At 37.3% G+C, this 14,958-nt stretch overlaps 1 protein-coding gene and 1 pseudogene across 2 annotated transcripts in view; both read left to right on the plus strand.

Annotated features, from left to right (window-relative positions):
- The window catches only part of DTWD2 (DTW domain containing 2), a 79,894-nt gene that overhangs the window by 52,253 nt on the left and 12,683 nt on the right, over positions 1 to 14,958 (plus strand). The window lies entirely within an intron of this gene.
- Positions 7,163 to 8,409, plus strand: LOC129148655 (neurofilament light polypeptide-like; annotated as a pseudogene).

A 14,958-nucleotide genomic window follows, 5' to 3' on the forward strand; every position in this document is an offset into this window, starting at 1 on the left:
GATATTTATCTTTCTCTGACTGGCTTATTTCACTTAGCATAATGCTCTCCAAGTTCCGCCCATGCTGTTGCAAATGGTAAGAATTCTTTCTTTTTAACAGCAGCATAGTATTCCATTGTGTAGATGTACCACATTTTTTAGTAAAAGGCGAAAGATCTATGCGATCTGAAGAGAAACCAGAGTATAGATGTACCACATTTTTTTAATCCACTCATCTGCTGATGGGCACTTAGGCTGTTCCAAATCTTAGCTATGGTGAATTGTGCTGCTATGAACATAGGGGTGCATATATCCTTTCTGATTGGTGTTTCTAATTTCTTGGGATATATTCCTAGAAGTGGGATCACTGGGTCAAATGGGAGTTCCATTTTTAGTTTTTTGAGGAAACACCATACTGTTTTCCACAGTGGCTGCACCAGTCTGCATTCCCACCAGCAGTGCACGAGGGTTCCTTTTTCTCTGCATCCTCGCCAGCACTTGTCATTTGTTGATTTGTTGATGATCGCCATTCTGTCAGGTGTGAGCTGGTACTGCATTGTCATTTTGATTTGCATCTCTTGAGTGATTAGTGACTTTGAGCATGTTTTCATGTCTCTTGGCCTTCCTTATGTCCTCTTTCAAAAAGTATCTATTTAGGTCCCTTGCCTGTTTTTTTATTGGATTGTTTATCTTCCTTTTGTTAAGTAGTATGGTTCCCTGTAAATGTTGGAGATTAAACCCTTATCGCTGATAACATTGGCAAATATGTTCTTTCATGCAGTGGGCTTTCTTGTTGTTTTGTTGATGGTTTCTTTTGCTGTGCAGAAGCTTTTTATTTTGTTGTAGTCCCATTTGTTTATTTTCTCTTTAGTTTCCATTGCCCTAGAAGCTGTACCAGTGAAGATATTGCTTCGGCATATGTCTGAGATTTTGCTGCCTGTGGATTAAATATATTTCTTTAAGTTTTTAAAAACCTACATGGGCATATGTAAGTCATTTTTAAATGGTGATATGGTAAAATAATTTATTTCTGTTGTGGAAATTTTGTTAGAAAAAGATATTTTACAAAAGTTGAAAGATTTTCAATTTAGCTGCCTTATAATTGCTCATAGACTATAAAATCTTTCCTAGGATATCAACGATCAGCTAATTCAAATTAAGAAAAATTGCAGATACTTTTATTTAGCTTTAGATGTCATGTGATAAAAGAGATACAGCCCCAATTAATAATTTGGGAAAAAATATTTTGGGTAAGCTCAAATGTAGAAAGAAAAGTTGTCAATTTGTAACCTAAAATATTGAACTCAAGGTATAGATATTTTTTGATTCTTTCAAATCCTTCAAAGAATTTCAGCTACATATGAAAAAATTCATTTATTTCATGTGGATAGTATCCCAGCTATGGTAACTCAAAAATTCAGAATTTTTAGAATTTTCACATAAGAAATATTTTTATTTATTGCTCCATTTAAGCATATACTACATATTGAATATATTTGTACCTTAGTTTTCTAAAGTAGTGTCTCTGAAAAGTATCATGTATTCAGTTGTAAAAAATAATTATGTATATAGTATGGACAAATGCTATGACTTACGACTGGCTAATGGTGGAACAATTGAAAGAAATAGAGGACAGTGAACTTAATCAATTGTTATATGCTAATTCTTGTTGGTTGCATAGTAGAAGAATTTTACAAAAAAATATATGTATTGTTAACTCCAAGTTAAAATGTTTACCAAATGTTCAACAAACAAAAACAACAACAAAAATGGCATTGTGATTAAAATTTTTTCACCATTATTGTAGTTTATGCAGGCGAATTTGAAGCTCCAGGAAAGGAAATTGCAAGAAAAACTTGAGGATTGCTTTGTTGACATTGATAAATTTGAAATTACTTTTCAATTTATGAAGTAACCCTTTGAATTTGACATTAGTAAAACTGAGTTGACATAAGATTTAGTGAATTTACTTACTACACAGTCATGGATTTTAAAGTGATATGCTTTTGCTTCTGAGTTAAAGCAGTGATTTTAAAAAGATGAACCAATTTAGTCAATGTGAATGTAAATATTGAAGGAATGTATTTATGTGATATATGAATGTATTATTGGAAAACTTTGAAGTATGTTGGAACAACTTAGATGTGTGAACTATGTTTTAAACTCTTATTGATAAAATCTAAATACCGATTAAGTATTTATGATTAAAATTTAGCCAACTAAATTTTATATATGTTCTGTATATATAAAATACACAATGGCTTTCAAACACTTAGTTTTAAGAAAAGAATATAAAATCTCAATAATTTTTATACTATTATAAAATAACTAGAGTCCCAATGCACAAAAATCGTGCAAGAATAGGCTTTCCTTCCCCCGGCTGCTGGCACTGGCTTCCCTCTGGGACCCGGGCTTCCCTCTCAGCCCTGGCTTTGTCCGGAAGGTTGTCTGGTCTAATTAGCATATTATGCTTTTATTATTATAGATTTTATAATAATAGTTATTATTTTAATAGTAATACAATAATTTTTTATTTTGGCTCTTTTGGGTTAAATAAGATATATTAAAATTAATTTCACCTTTTTTGTTTTACTTTTAAAATGTATCTATTAGAACATTTACTGTTACATATATAGGTTGAAATATATTCTCACTAGACAGTATTGAGCTAGATTATTGTATTATCTTGCATAAAAGTTTGTGGGCATTTTCTGGATGCTTGAGGTTAAGAGAAGTTTTAGTTAAGGGTAGTTTGGTCTTTAATTCAATCACTAGTAATTTCTTGGTTATCCTGGTCACTTCAACAACTCTGTGAGAAAGCTTATAATACATTTTTTTAAATCTTCAACTGAGGATATGTTTTTTATTTTTAGAGAGAGAGGAAGTGAGAGCAAGAGAGAGAGAGAGAAAAAAACATTGATCAGTTGCCTCCCATATATGCCCCAGATCGAACCAGCAACCTAGGTACAGGCCCTGACTGGAATCGAACCAGCCACCTTTTGGTGTACAGGACGATGTTCCAACCAACTGAGCCACCTGGTAGGGCAGGTTTATAATGCATACTATTTATTAAATATTAATACCTGATCCAATGAATTCTACTGGGTTGTAGTCATATGTGCAAGCATCTACTAACATGAAATGAATTTGTGTTTGTATATATTAATTACTGTAACTTCTAGTAAGCTGTATTATGATACTGATGGTCTTTGTCTCTAATTGCTTGCATTCTTTCAGAGGAGTACATTATTCAGAACTATTTTGCATTGCCACAATTGGGAGTACATACATACTGTGAGTGGCAGTATATACTCTATAACAGTGGTTCTCAACCTTTCTAATGCCGCGACCCTTTAATACAGTTCCTCATGTTGTGGTGACCCCCAACTATAAAATTATTTTCGTTGCTACTTCATAACTGTAATTTTGCTACTGTTATGAATTGTAATGTAAATATCTGTGTTTTCCGATGGTCTTAGGCGACCCTGCTAGCGGTTCTTAACCTGTGGGTCGCAACCCACAGGTTGAGCACCGCTGCTGTAGAGCCTCCGACCATCGGAAAACACAGATATTTACATTACAATTCATTAACAGTAGCAAAATTACAGTTATGAAGTAGCAACAAAAATAATTTTATGGTTGGGAATCACCACAACATGAGGAACTGTATTAAAGGGTCACGGCATTAGAAAGGTTGAGAACCACTACTCTATAAACTTTCTTACAACAGCTGTCAGTTGGCAGAGGTAATCCTGGAGAAGTACTACATTAATTCAGCTCAGTGGGCATAGTTATTTCAGAGAAAGACGGGTTATTTGCATCGCAGGCATGCTTGGTATAGTTTGGCAACTGGCATGATTATGTGTCTCAAGTATAGGGCTTGGTGGGTAAAACTGCCTCTGTTTACAAAGGATTGTGGAGTGGGAACAGATGGCTGAAAATACTTGACTTTCCAATAGCTTACTAATAATGAAAATAATTTTAAAATTTAGGATAATTTTTTATAAGTTTAGAAAACATCTTGAATAAAAATGGAAAAGTCAGAAGAAAGAAGCCATATTTAAAAACATTTTATTTCATCTAGAGGTTACTGATGAAATCTCATTATTGATAAAATCTATAATAATAAAAGCGTAATATGCAAATCGACCAAACGACCGAATAGCCGGAGGACCTTCCAGACGACCACGCTATGACACGCCCTGGTGCCAGGCCAGCCGAGGCAGATGTGATGCAATTGGTCGGGGGGCCCAGCCATGGCCCCACAATTGGTGATCGATGTGGCAGGGGGGGACTCTGTGATCAATCGCCCCCCAGAGGGAGGTACAGGCCACTGACCAGCAATGCTGTGGCAGGTGTGTGGGACCAGCCAGCGATTGCTCTGTAGAGGAAGACCCAGGCCAGCCAAGCGATCGCACCCTATGACTGTCACCTACAGAGGGAGGCGACCAATGGCGGTGGAGAGGGGGCAGCGCCACACAGATGCCAAGCAGTGGCAGCGGCGGGGGCGGGGCCAGCTGCCGGCAGCTGGGGGAAGGAAAGCCCCGATAGGCCCAGATTGCTGGCCAGGCCTAGGGACCCTACCCGAGGGGTCCTGGATTACGAGAGGGTTCAGGCTAGGCTGAGCGACACCCCCCCCCCTCGGCCTCTGCACGAATTTCATGCACCGGGTCTCTAGTTGTTATATAAATATGTAAGAGTTTTTCACCCTGCAAAATTTCACATTTAGCCCTCTACACATTTTGCTCTATTTTTATCTGCTTAATAATGAGCTGTATGCATTTTTAAAATATTTTTTTACCTATGTATGTATTTGATTTCTGAATTAAAGAGTAATTCATATAATTAGCTTGTGAAATTGAAAGCTTGTGAAATCAGGATTTTTACACTTGGGTGACTTGCTTTAATTTGTATTCTTAGGATAGCATTCTGTCTAAAAGTAAGGTCCACCAGTTTTCAATGCTAAATAGAAATTTAAATGAAATAATTCAAAGTCTAAAAACTGTAAGTTTATAAATGTGAATTACTGAGGAGTATATAGAAGATTGTCTGCTTAGAACTTTAGTGTACTTGGTGTAATGAAATGTGCATGATAGGGTGTATGGCAAAATGTGTCTTAGCTCAGGTCCTGAGCTGAGACTGCTGGCTTTATATCTGTCTCTACAACTTTCTGGCTATTTGACATGGCAAGTTACCTTTCTGCTCTTAGATTCCTCATTGGGAATGTGGAAATAATGACAGCATTTACTTAATAGGTGCTTGTGAGGTTTAAATGAGATAATATATCGCAAAGCAGTTAGCATAGATCCTGGCTTATAGTGAGTATCTACCAAGTATTATTTATTGATAATGTGTATAACAGTATTTAATTATTTTTGTTGGGTAACTGAACTGGGACTTGGCTATTTACTTTAGCTTTTTCTTTATTAATAGATTATATTTCGCATCACATTATTACCAAAGAGTAACAGAATGAAGTATATATTTCTAAAGCTAGGGTATTTTAAATTTTAATAGAAAATTGAGTGAAGTTCTTCATATTTTCCTGAATTATTTTTTTTAAAGGGTGCATCTGAGAAAGCAATGATTTAATCACTTTCTTGCATCACAATAATTAAATAATTGTTGAAAAGACTATAATTAACATTTATTGTTTGGGATGTAATACTTTATAAAAGTAATATGTTCATGTGGATGAAAATTCAAAAGATACAAGAGTATATAGTGGAAAGTTTTCCTACTACCTATATTCCCATGTACAAAGAGGTGACCAATGTATCAAGATTTTTCTGTATTTTTTCAGATTTATTTTATTTATATGCAACTAAATATGTATATATATTCTTCCTTAGATATATGGTAGATACTGTGCTCGTTTCATTTAACAAGTATCTATGCTATCTTCCCACCATTTTAAAAATCTAGAGATTAAATCTCTGAGTGGTAATGAATACAAACCTCTATCTCTGATCTTTTTACTCTCATCCTTGTCTCTTTACCAGATTGGAGTGTACTTCCACCATGTAAAATTTGTGAAACAATGAGCCAGCCCTGCTTTAGTCCTTGCAGATAGCATAGACACTTGGCATTTCATTTAACAATGCATTTTAGGGCCTGTTCTGTATCTGTATATACACAGCTTCCTCATTCATTTTTAGCTGCCTTGTATTTTGTTTCTGGATATACTGTAATTTATTGCTTGATGTTAAATTATTCTTCCCTTCACATTTGTTTTTCCTGTTCATTTTTCACCTTAATTTTCTGGTAATAGCTATGTAGGATCCTGTGCTGGTTTCCTTTTTTGTTTACGCATCTTTCTTTGAGGTGGGTTTTTTTGTTGTTGTTATTTGTAGGTGGTACTTGTGAGGGAAGGATCAGAGCCCTGGGAGGAATTTTTTTTTTAAATCTTGGGTTTGTCTAGATTTTACCAAGAGCATCATTCATAAAAGAATAAATTGACTTGGACTCTCATTAAAATTAGAAGCTTCTGCTCTTCAAAGACACTGTTGAGAGAATGAAAAGGCAAGCCACAGACTGAGAGAAAGTATTTGCAAAGAATAGATTTGAGAAAGGACTTGTGTTTGGAATATATAAAAATTTTTCAAAAAGTTAGGGGAGGGTGGGGGTTAGGTGTAGAGGTCAACCAAAGGACTTGTATGCATGCATCCTATCTAATAAAAGGGTAATATGCAAATTAACCATCACTCCGACACAAAATGGCGGTGCCCATAGCCAGAAGATGGCGGCGCCCAGTCCTCTCAGGCCTGCTGGAGTCCCCAGTACTTTCAGCCCAAACTGATTACTATGGCAAGTGGACAGAGAAGGTTTTCAGCAAGTGTGAGAAGCAAGTGTGAGAAGCAAGCCTTGGTGGGATCGAGGGAGAGTCAGTAGGCTCAGGGCCTCTGCTGCCTGGAGGCCGGCCCTCGGAGTTCGGTGCTGAAACTTCAGGGACCTGCTCCAGCACAGGCTGGGGAGGAAGCATTGCTGCCGCTGGCCCAGCGCCAGGTTCCTGGTTAAGCGGGTCCAAGTCGCAGCCACGAGGCCTGGCGGGGCTGTCTCACCCCGGACCATCCATCGTGGCTGAGCTCTGGCAGGGGCAGCCAGCACCTCCGGGATCACTGTCTGTCTCCAGGCCGCCTGCAGACACCGCTGGAGCAGGTCCGGGTTGAACATTTTAATGAAAATGGGATGCCTGTGCCCCGCCCCACCGCACCCTGTCCCTGGTGAGAAGAGGGCAGTGGGATCGGGGGTGCAGCCTTGGGACCCCGTTAGGAGGCATTGGGGCTCAGAAGGGGCTGGTAACAACCTGCAGGCGTGCTACAAGGAAGAGGTGCTGAACCGCCAGGACGCGGAGGGCCGGCTGCTGGAGGCGTTCAAAGGTGCAGACGAGGCACTGAGCTCGAAAAGCGCATCAACAGCCTGATGGAGGAAATCGCCTTTCTGAAGAAGGTGCACAAAGAGGAGATCACGGAGCTGAAGGTGCAGATCCAGTAAGCTCAGATCTCCGTGGAGATGGACGTGTTCTCCAAGTCCGACCTCTCCGCCATGCTCAAGGACATCTGCGCCCAGTACGAGAAGCTGGCTGCCAAGAACATGCAGAATGCCGAAGAATGGTTCAAGAGCCGCTTCACCGTGCTGACTGAGAGCACTGCCAAGAACACCTATGCGGTGTGCGCGCCAAGGACGAGGGTCGGAAAGGCCGCCGCCTGCTCAAGGCCAAGACCCTGGAGATCAAAGCAGGCCTGGGGCATGAACGAAGCACTGGGAAAGCAGCTGCAAGAGCTGGAGGATAAGCAGAACGCCAACGTTAGTGCTATGCAGGACACAATCAACAAATTAGAAAATGAGTTGAGATCTACAAAGAGTGAAATGGCATGATATTTGAAAGAATTCCAGGATCTCCTCAATGTGAAGATGGCTTTGGTCATTGACATTGCAGATTACAGGAAACTCTTGGAAGGTGAGGAGACCCGGCTCAGTTTCACCAGCGTGGGAAGCATAGCCAGTGGCTACTCCCAGAGTTCCCAGGTCTTTGGCCGATCTGCCTACGGTGGTTTACAGACCAGCTCCTATTTGATGTCTGCTAGCTCCTTCCCTTCTTAATACACCAGCCATGTCCAGGAGGAGCAGATAGAGGTGGAGGAGACCATTGAGGCTGCAAAAGCTGAGGAAGCTAAGGATGAACCCCCCTCTGAAGGAGAAGCTGAAGAGGAGGAGAAGGAGAAGGAAGAGGCTGAGGAAGAGGAAGGAGAGGAACAGGAAGGAGAGGAACAGGAAGGAGAGGAAGAGGAAGAAGGTGCCAAGGAAGAATTTGAGGATGCAAAGGAGGAAGAAGGAAGTAAAGGTGAAGGAGAAGATGCCCAAGAAACTGAGGACGAGAAGAAAGATGAAGGTGCTGGGGAGGAGCAAGCAACCAAGAAGAAAGATTGAGCCCCCCTTTCCTTAATTATTTTAGGAATAATCCTCCCGAAACTAGGTCAACCCCGTCACCAACCAAGCAGTTGAGTTCCCGATACTATATGAATTAAGAAGTCAATATATGTAACATTCTGAGGTGACTCAGGTTGGACATTAAATGTTGTGTTATGACTTTTCTCCTTATGCAGAGTATCTGTTTGCTTGCAGAGTGGCTTCCTGGCTTGCTGCCAGCCTGTGCATGGTCCATACTTATGAGTTCAGGATCTATGACAATGTGAATAATTCAGATATTTACAATAAAAACACATGAATACATGAATTTACTAATGTTAATGTTAAACTTCATGGAAAAAATAGTCCTTTGAATCTTTGGTGGTTATAAATTATAGACCTCAAATCATGTGCAATAAACAGTAAATAAAGTTACACTGAATGACAAAATAAAAATACATTAGGGGCCAGGAAACGTTCAAAGAACTGGGGAACCATTCCCAAATCAGGAAGGAAAGTCACAGGGTGTATATTATTGCTATGAATACAGTATTTCCTACTACTTACAACATATACAATGTAATGTATTAGATGCCTTCCTATCGCATGAAGTACGTATTCTCATAGAGTAATACTGGTAGATATGTTATAGTTATAGCGGTATGTCATATCCTATCTATACTAATAAAAGCGTAATATGCTACTTAGACCATGAGACCTTCCAGACATCCTTCTGGACAGAGCCATGGTGGCAGGGCCGAGGCAGAGGCAGTTAGGGGTGATCAGGCTGGCGGGGGGGGCGGAGGGGCAGGTGGGGGCAAGCAGGCTGGCGGGGGGGAGCTGTTGGGGGTGAGCAGGCCAGTGGAGGGGGCAGTTGGGGGCAAGCAGGCCAGCAGGTAGGTGCAGTTGGGGGCAATCAGGCCGGCAGGCAGAATGGTTAGGGGTGATCAAGCATGCAGGCAGGTGAGTGGTTAGGAGCCAGCAGTCCTGGATTGCGAAGGGTGGGATCGTGCCTAAACTGGCAGTCGGACATCCCTCGAGGGATCCCAGATTGGAGAGGATGCAGGCCAGGCTGAGGGACACCCCCCCCCCCCGCACGAATTTCGTGCACCGGGCCTCTAGTATAAGCATAACCAATGGACATAGACACCAGGGGGGGTGAGGGCATGAACGGGAATGGGGTGGGGGAAGTGGGGGGATAAGGACACATATGTAATACCTTAATCAATAAAAAAATGAATTAAAAAAATAAGAAAACCATCTCAATTTTAAAATGGTCAAAAGTTTTGAACACTTTGTCAAAGATAAGTGAATGTCAAATATGCATATGAAAAGATGCTTAAAATTATTAGAGAGATGAAAGTAAAAACACAGTGTGATATTGTTACACACCTATTAGAATGGATAAAATTAAAAAAGACTATCTACACATGTATTGACAAAGCTCTAGAGCAGGGGTCCTTAAACATTTTAAACAGGGGGCCAGTTCACTGTCCCTCAGACTGTTGGAGGGCCGGACTATAGTTTAAAAAAAACTATGAACAAATTCCTATGCACACTGCACATATCTTATTTTGAAGTAAAAAAACAAAACGGCAAAAACACCCGCATGTGGCCCGCGGGCCGTAGTTTGAGGACGCCTGCTCTAGAGTGACTGAAAATGCTAGTACACTCCTAGTGGCAATGTACAATGAGATAGCCACCTTGGAAAATAGTTTGTCAGTTTCTTAAGAAGTTAAACATACGTCTAACATGGGATCCAGCCATTCCACAACTAGGTATTTACCAAAGGGAAATGAAAGTTAATGTCCATACAAAAACTTATACGTGAATGTTTATAGCAGTTAAACTTGTAATAGCACCAAACTAGGAACAGCCAAAATGTCTATAAATAGGGGTATAGTTAAAAAAATGTGTGGTATATCCATATAATGGAAAACTACTGAGCAGTAAAAAGCAATGAACTCTTGATACACACTACAACACGGATGAATCCAAAATTAATTATGCTGGGTGAAAGAAGCCAGATAACTGTATGATTCCATTTACATAAAATTCTAGGAAATTCAGATTAATCTATACTGTCATAAACAAGATTTTTGCTTGCCTGGATGGGATTGGGTGGGGAGAAAGGGAGGGATGAGAAGAGATTACAGGATTACAGGGTGTTAGTTATGTTTATCTTGATTGTGGTGTTGGTTTCACAGATATATACACATGTATACATATGACATGTGCTTTAATTCTGTGCAGTTTATTCTATATCAGTTTTACCTCAGTAAAGTACTAAAAAATAATCTAAGTGAAGCAGACAAAAGTCCACATAGCTAGAGTAATTGGCAATGAAATCCAGACTTCAAAAATTATTGCTAGGATGTGCACAGTTGCAGATGGTAATGTCAAGTCAGTAAGAGCCACATTAAAATGTCTAGAGGTTTAGCCATTCCTCTCGGGCCCAATCTTTTATATACATAAGGCTAAAGTAGTATATTGATCTGGATATGTGCAGGAAACCATCTCCTGTGGCTGGGTAAACACATTAAACAATCTGAGCTGTGAAAGTATAGATCTGTACAATTAGATGTGAACACAGTCTTAATTGATCACCCTTAGGCTTCCTAGACTGTCAAAACCTGATCCAAGCACATGGCTAAACTGAGTGTCAGTTAATAAGACTCAAATTAACTGGAAATCTCTGTGACTCACTTTAATATGCCCTTGGATCAACTTTATTAGGCTCCATCCTTATATTCTGACACAGATATTTAGAAGATTGAATGTTATTACACATTTTATTTATTATTTATTGGGGTAATATTGGTTAATAAAATCACTTAAGTTTCAAGGGTACATTTCTTTTGATTTTAGAATAATTGTGGATGCACATACAGTTGTAAGAAATACTTCAGAGAAACATTCAGCTTTTTAAACCTTATAATTTCAATACAACTGTAATATAGCTGAAATAATATTGTCTTTAACCCTTTTTACTTTTCTGACTGGGGCCCTGCAAATTAGACTGATCAGCCAACCCCACCCATGCACGAATTCTTGCATTGGGCCTATAGTTTATATATAATTTTTGTTATCACTATTATGCTGTCATTGTAGAAACAGTTTGGCTTGGGTGCTTTTGATGATTATTATTTTTTAAAGAATAGTAAAATTTTATAACTAAGGGTGCTGGTTCTGTCACATATTTTCATATAAGGAGACTAAGTCTCAGGAAGTTTAAATAACTTGTCTGATGTTACACAAATAATTAATTTTAAGTGGGAGGGATTTTTTTAAAAGGCAAGTGACAATTGAATAGTTTTTAGATTCATAACTTGTGTGCCTGATTGTTCTAAAATGGAACATATTAAGTGGTTATTTTAGAGGAGGTCAAGTTTATTAGGAGAACTTTTACTGTTTTACTAAGGACATTCTTAAGTGAAATTGGATGTATGGATCTATCTATATACTTATCTCTATCTATTTATATTTGTGTGTGTATAGAGCCATTGGGGGGGGTGGGGAGTAGCCTGAGATGTCAGTCATTTTGGTTATATTCTGTTTCTTAAATAGTTAGAAGATTCAGGGATGTCAGTGTTAGTCTTATACTTCATAACGCAAATATTACATATTTTATTTTATAGATATAAATATTTTTATAATTACATATTAAAAACTAAAGTATTAGAAGAATAAATACCATTAGTAAATAGTCATTGTCTCTGGGTGGTGACATTACAGGTCACTTTACTTTTTATGTTATTCATTTCTGTATTTTTTAGGTATTTTATAATTAACATGAAATTATATCTAGAAAAGACACTGGTGAATATAGGAAGTAAAAGCACAAATGTAAAATTGTTCAATTATTTTGCTAACACAGATGGTAACCTTGCGTTATACACTATCTTATTAAGTTGTCATGTCAGACTTAATGCTAAAGATATTTGTTTTTGTAAATCACTAGGCCCAGTATTTACTCTCATTTCAGACTTCCAGATAAGCCTCTTTATCTTTCATCAGAATTTTAGTAAGTCCAAATTTGGGTCAGCAAATTCTCCACTGGTATAATATATAGGTAAATTTAAAACCAAAGTTGACCTTTGAATGATCAAAAGGTAACTAATATATACTATATTGTTACAGCAATAGTACTTAATTATCCTCTCCTATGCAGTATTATTAATTCCAAAACCACACACTTTAAGTAAAAGTTTATTTTATAAGTTGTGCAGCAAGTGTCCTCTGTCTTCATGATACTTCACATCTTTAGATATTTTTTAGAACCTATAGCTAAATATTAATATATTATGAAAAGAAAGAGTAAAAATGATAAATATTTTAATTTTAAAGAACAAAATATAAATTCTGTGGTTATTAAGACAGTCTCTGATTATTTTAAAATCTTTTTAAAAACTCTAACTTTATATAGAACATTAAATGTTTTATAAACATGAATGATATAATTGATCTTGAAACACTACCTTCCATGATACTAACTTTATATATATTTCTTGGGTTGACAATTTAGAAACTTTCTGGCATCTCCATTTTTATGGTAAAATAAAAATGTGTGTGTGTATATGTGTGTGTATATATATACATAAAATATGTTATTTTATGTATATATATATACACATTTTTATTTTATTGTTGAAAAGTTTTTGTGACATTTAATTTCTTTATATGACTGTACAGTTTAAAACATTGCATGATATTTATTCCTTTATAATTTTTTTCTCCAAATGAGTGCTCTGAAAATGTCACTTTGAATTAAAGCATAATGTCTGGAAAAGATAATTTATTTATGTTCTTGATGTAGATTTCAATAACATGCTGAGTTTTGCTCTAGTTGATTTCTTTTTTGTATCCCTAGAGAAATTGCTGAAAATATTTAGATAGAAGATTTTCAGATTTTGCATCGTAGAGAACAATGTTAGCATTGCATAGAATAAAATAAAGTAATCCTTTTAATATTCTTAGAAAAGGATAGGATAAACACTTCATATTTTATAATTAAGCGGAGTTCGTATTTGATTCATAAAGTCTATGTACTTTTTATAGATGCCTTAGCTTAAATGCAGATGTACTATTTTTGGCTGAATTTCTAGTTCTTGTAGGATTTGTGTGCCATCAGTGGGCTCTCCCTGCTATATAAACTTACTAACGTCCCTCAAAAGAGGTAAATTATGACTAGTATATATTTCTCAATTCCAGCCTTTTAATGTAAAATTGATAATCAACTAAAGTAGTATTTTATCAGCTTCATAAGCTTAAATTTAGACACTAATCCCTAACCTCTTTATACAGATCCTTTGTCCACTTCTCATTTTTACATCTGCTTCCCCAGTAAAGTCACCCACCCTCCTCAATTTAAGTGTTAACTGCTGGGTTTGAATTCATAGGTAAATAGGCAGTCCTCGGGTTACATCGTACTCGACATACGTCGTTTCGTGGTTACGTGGTTACGTCGCCATCTCCCATTTATTTATTAAAAAAAAAGTTCCGTCATTTCAACATGTACATATGTGCTTTATGTTTTTTATTATTTATTTACTACAAGTGAAGGTCAGGAATTGTTATCTTTCTTTTAAATTTTTTTTTTACTGTTTCACTTCATTACTGCTGTGTATGTGCTCCATGTGAGTGATGTAGGTGGGTTCCAACTTACGGTGAAAATTGTGTTACGTCGCGCAGTAGGAACGGATCTCCGACGTAACCCAAGGACCTACTGTAGCTTGTTTTCTAATGGCTGTGATCAGTGTTCATTAACTTAACCAATAATTATTGAACACCAGCCACTGGGTGTTGGGCACTGTTCTTGACACCAGAATACAGTGGTGAGTAAAACAGGCAGACAGTCCATGTCCTAATGGAGCTTACATCATGGGAAATACACAGCCAGTTAGATCAGTATATAATTATAAATTAAAGTAAATTTTATAAGGGTGCTTAAAATGGGGATTTGATTGAAGTTGGGGTTCACAAAGACCTCTCTAGTATTTGAAAACCAAAGGATAAGTAGTAGTTAGCAAAAAGAGAAGGGTAGAGAAAATTTCATACATAGTCTGGCTGATATATAGTGATGGAAGTATGGAGAGAGTAGTATTGATGAGGTGGAAGATTTATAGACCATGTTCAGGATTTAGCTTAGTGGCAAGCTAAGGATTTTAATCTGAGTGATAATGTGATCAGTTTTTGTTGTTGTTTTAAAGAGCAATTTTAGGTTCACAGCAAAATTTATTCTACTTGGGATTTAATTTTTTAAATACCCCAGATTTTACAAAGTGCGGCAGTAGAATAAGAAACTGAAGTTTCTTTTCATACAAACTTATTTATTTGGATTTTTTAATATTTCAATTATTTTTTTTTTTGTTGTTGTTTTAAAGAGCAATTTTAGGTTCACAGCAAAATTGTCAGGAAAGTAGAGAGAGTTTGTGTTTTAAAATATTTTATTATGACTTCAGTTTTTCCTTTATGATCAAATATAATGATGCAGCCCTATAAAGCCTTTAATTCCATATATTCCATTGAACATTAGGAGGAAATATCAGGTTACTTTCTTGATAAAACAGT

The sequence above is a fragment of the Eptesicus fuscus genome, chromosome 4, assembly GCF_027574615.1.
Source record: "Eptesicus fuscus isolate TK198812 chromosome 4, DD_ASM_mEF_20220401, whole genome shotgun sequence".
Lineage (NCBI taxonomy): Eukaryota > Metazoa > Chordata > Mammalia > Chiroptera > Vespertilionidae > Eptesicus > Eptesicus fuscus.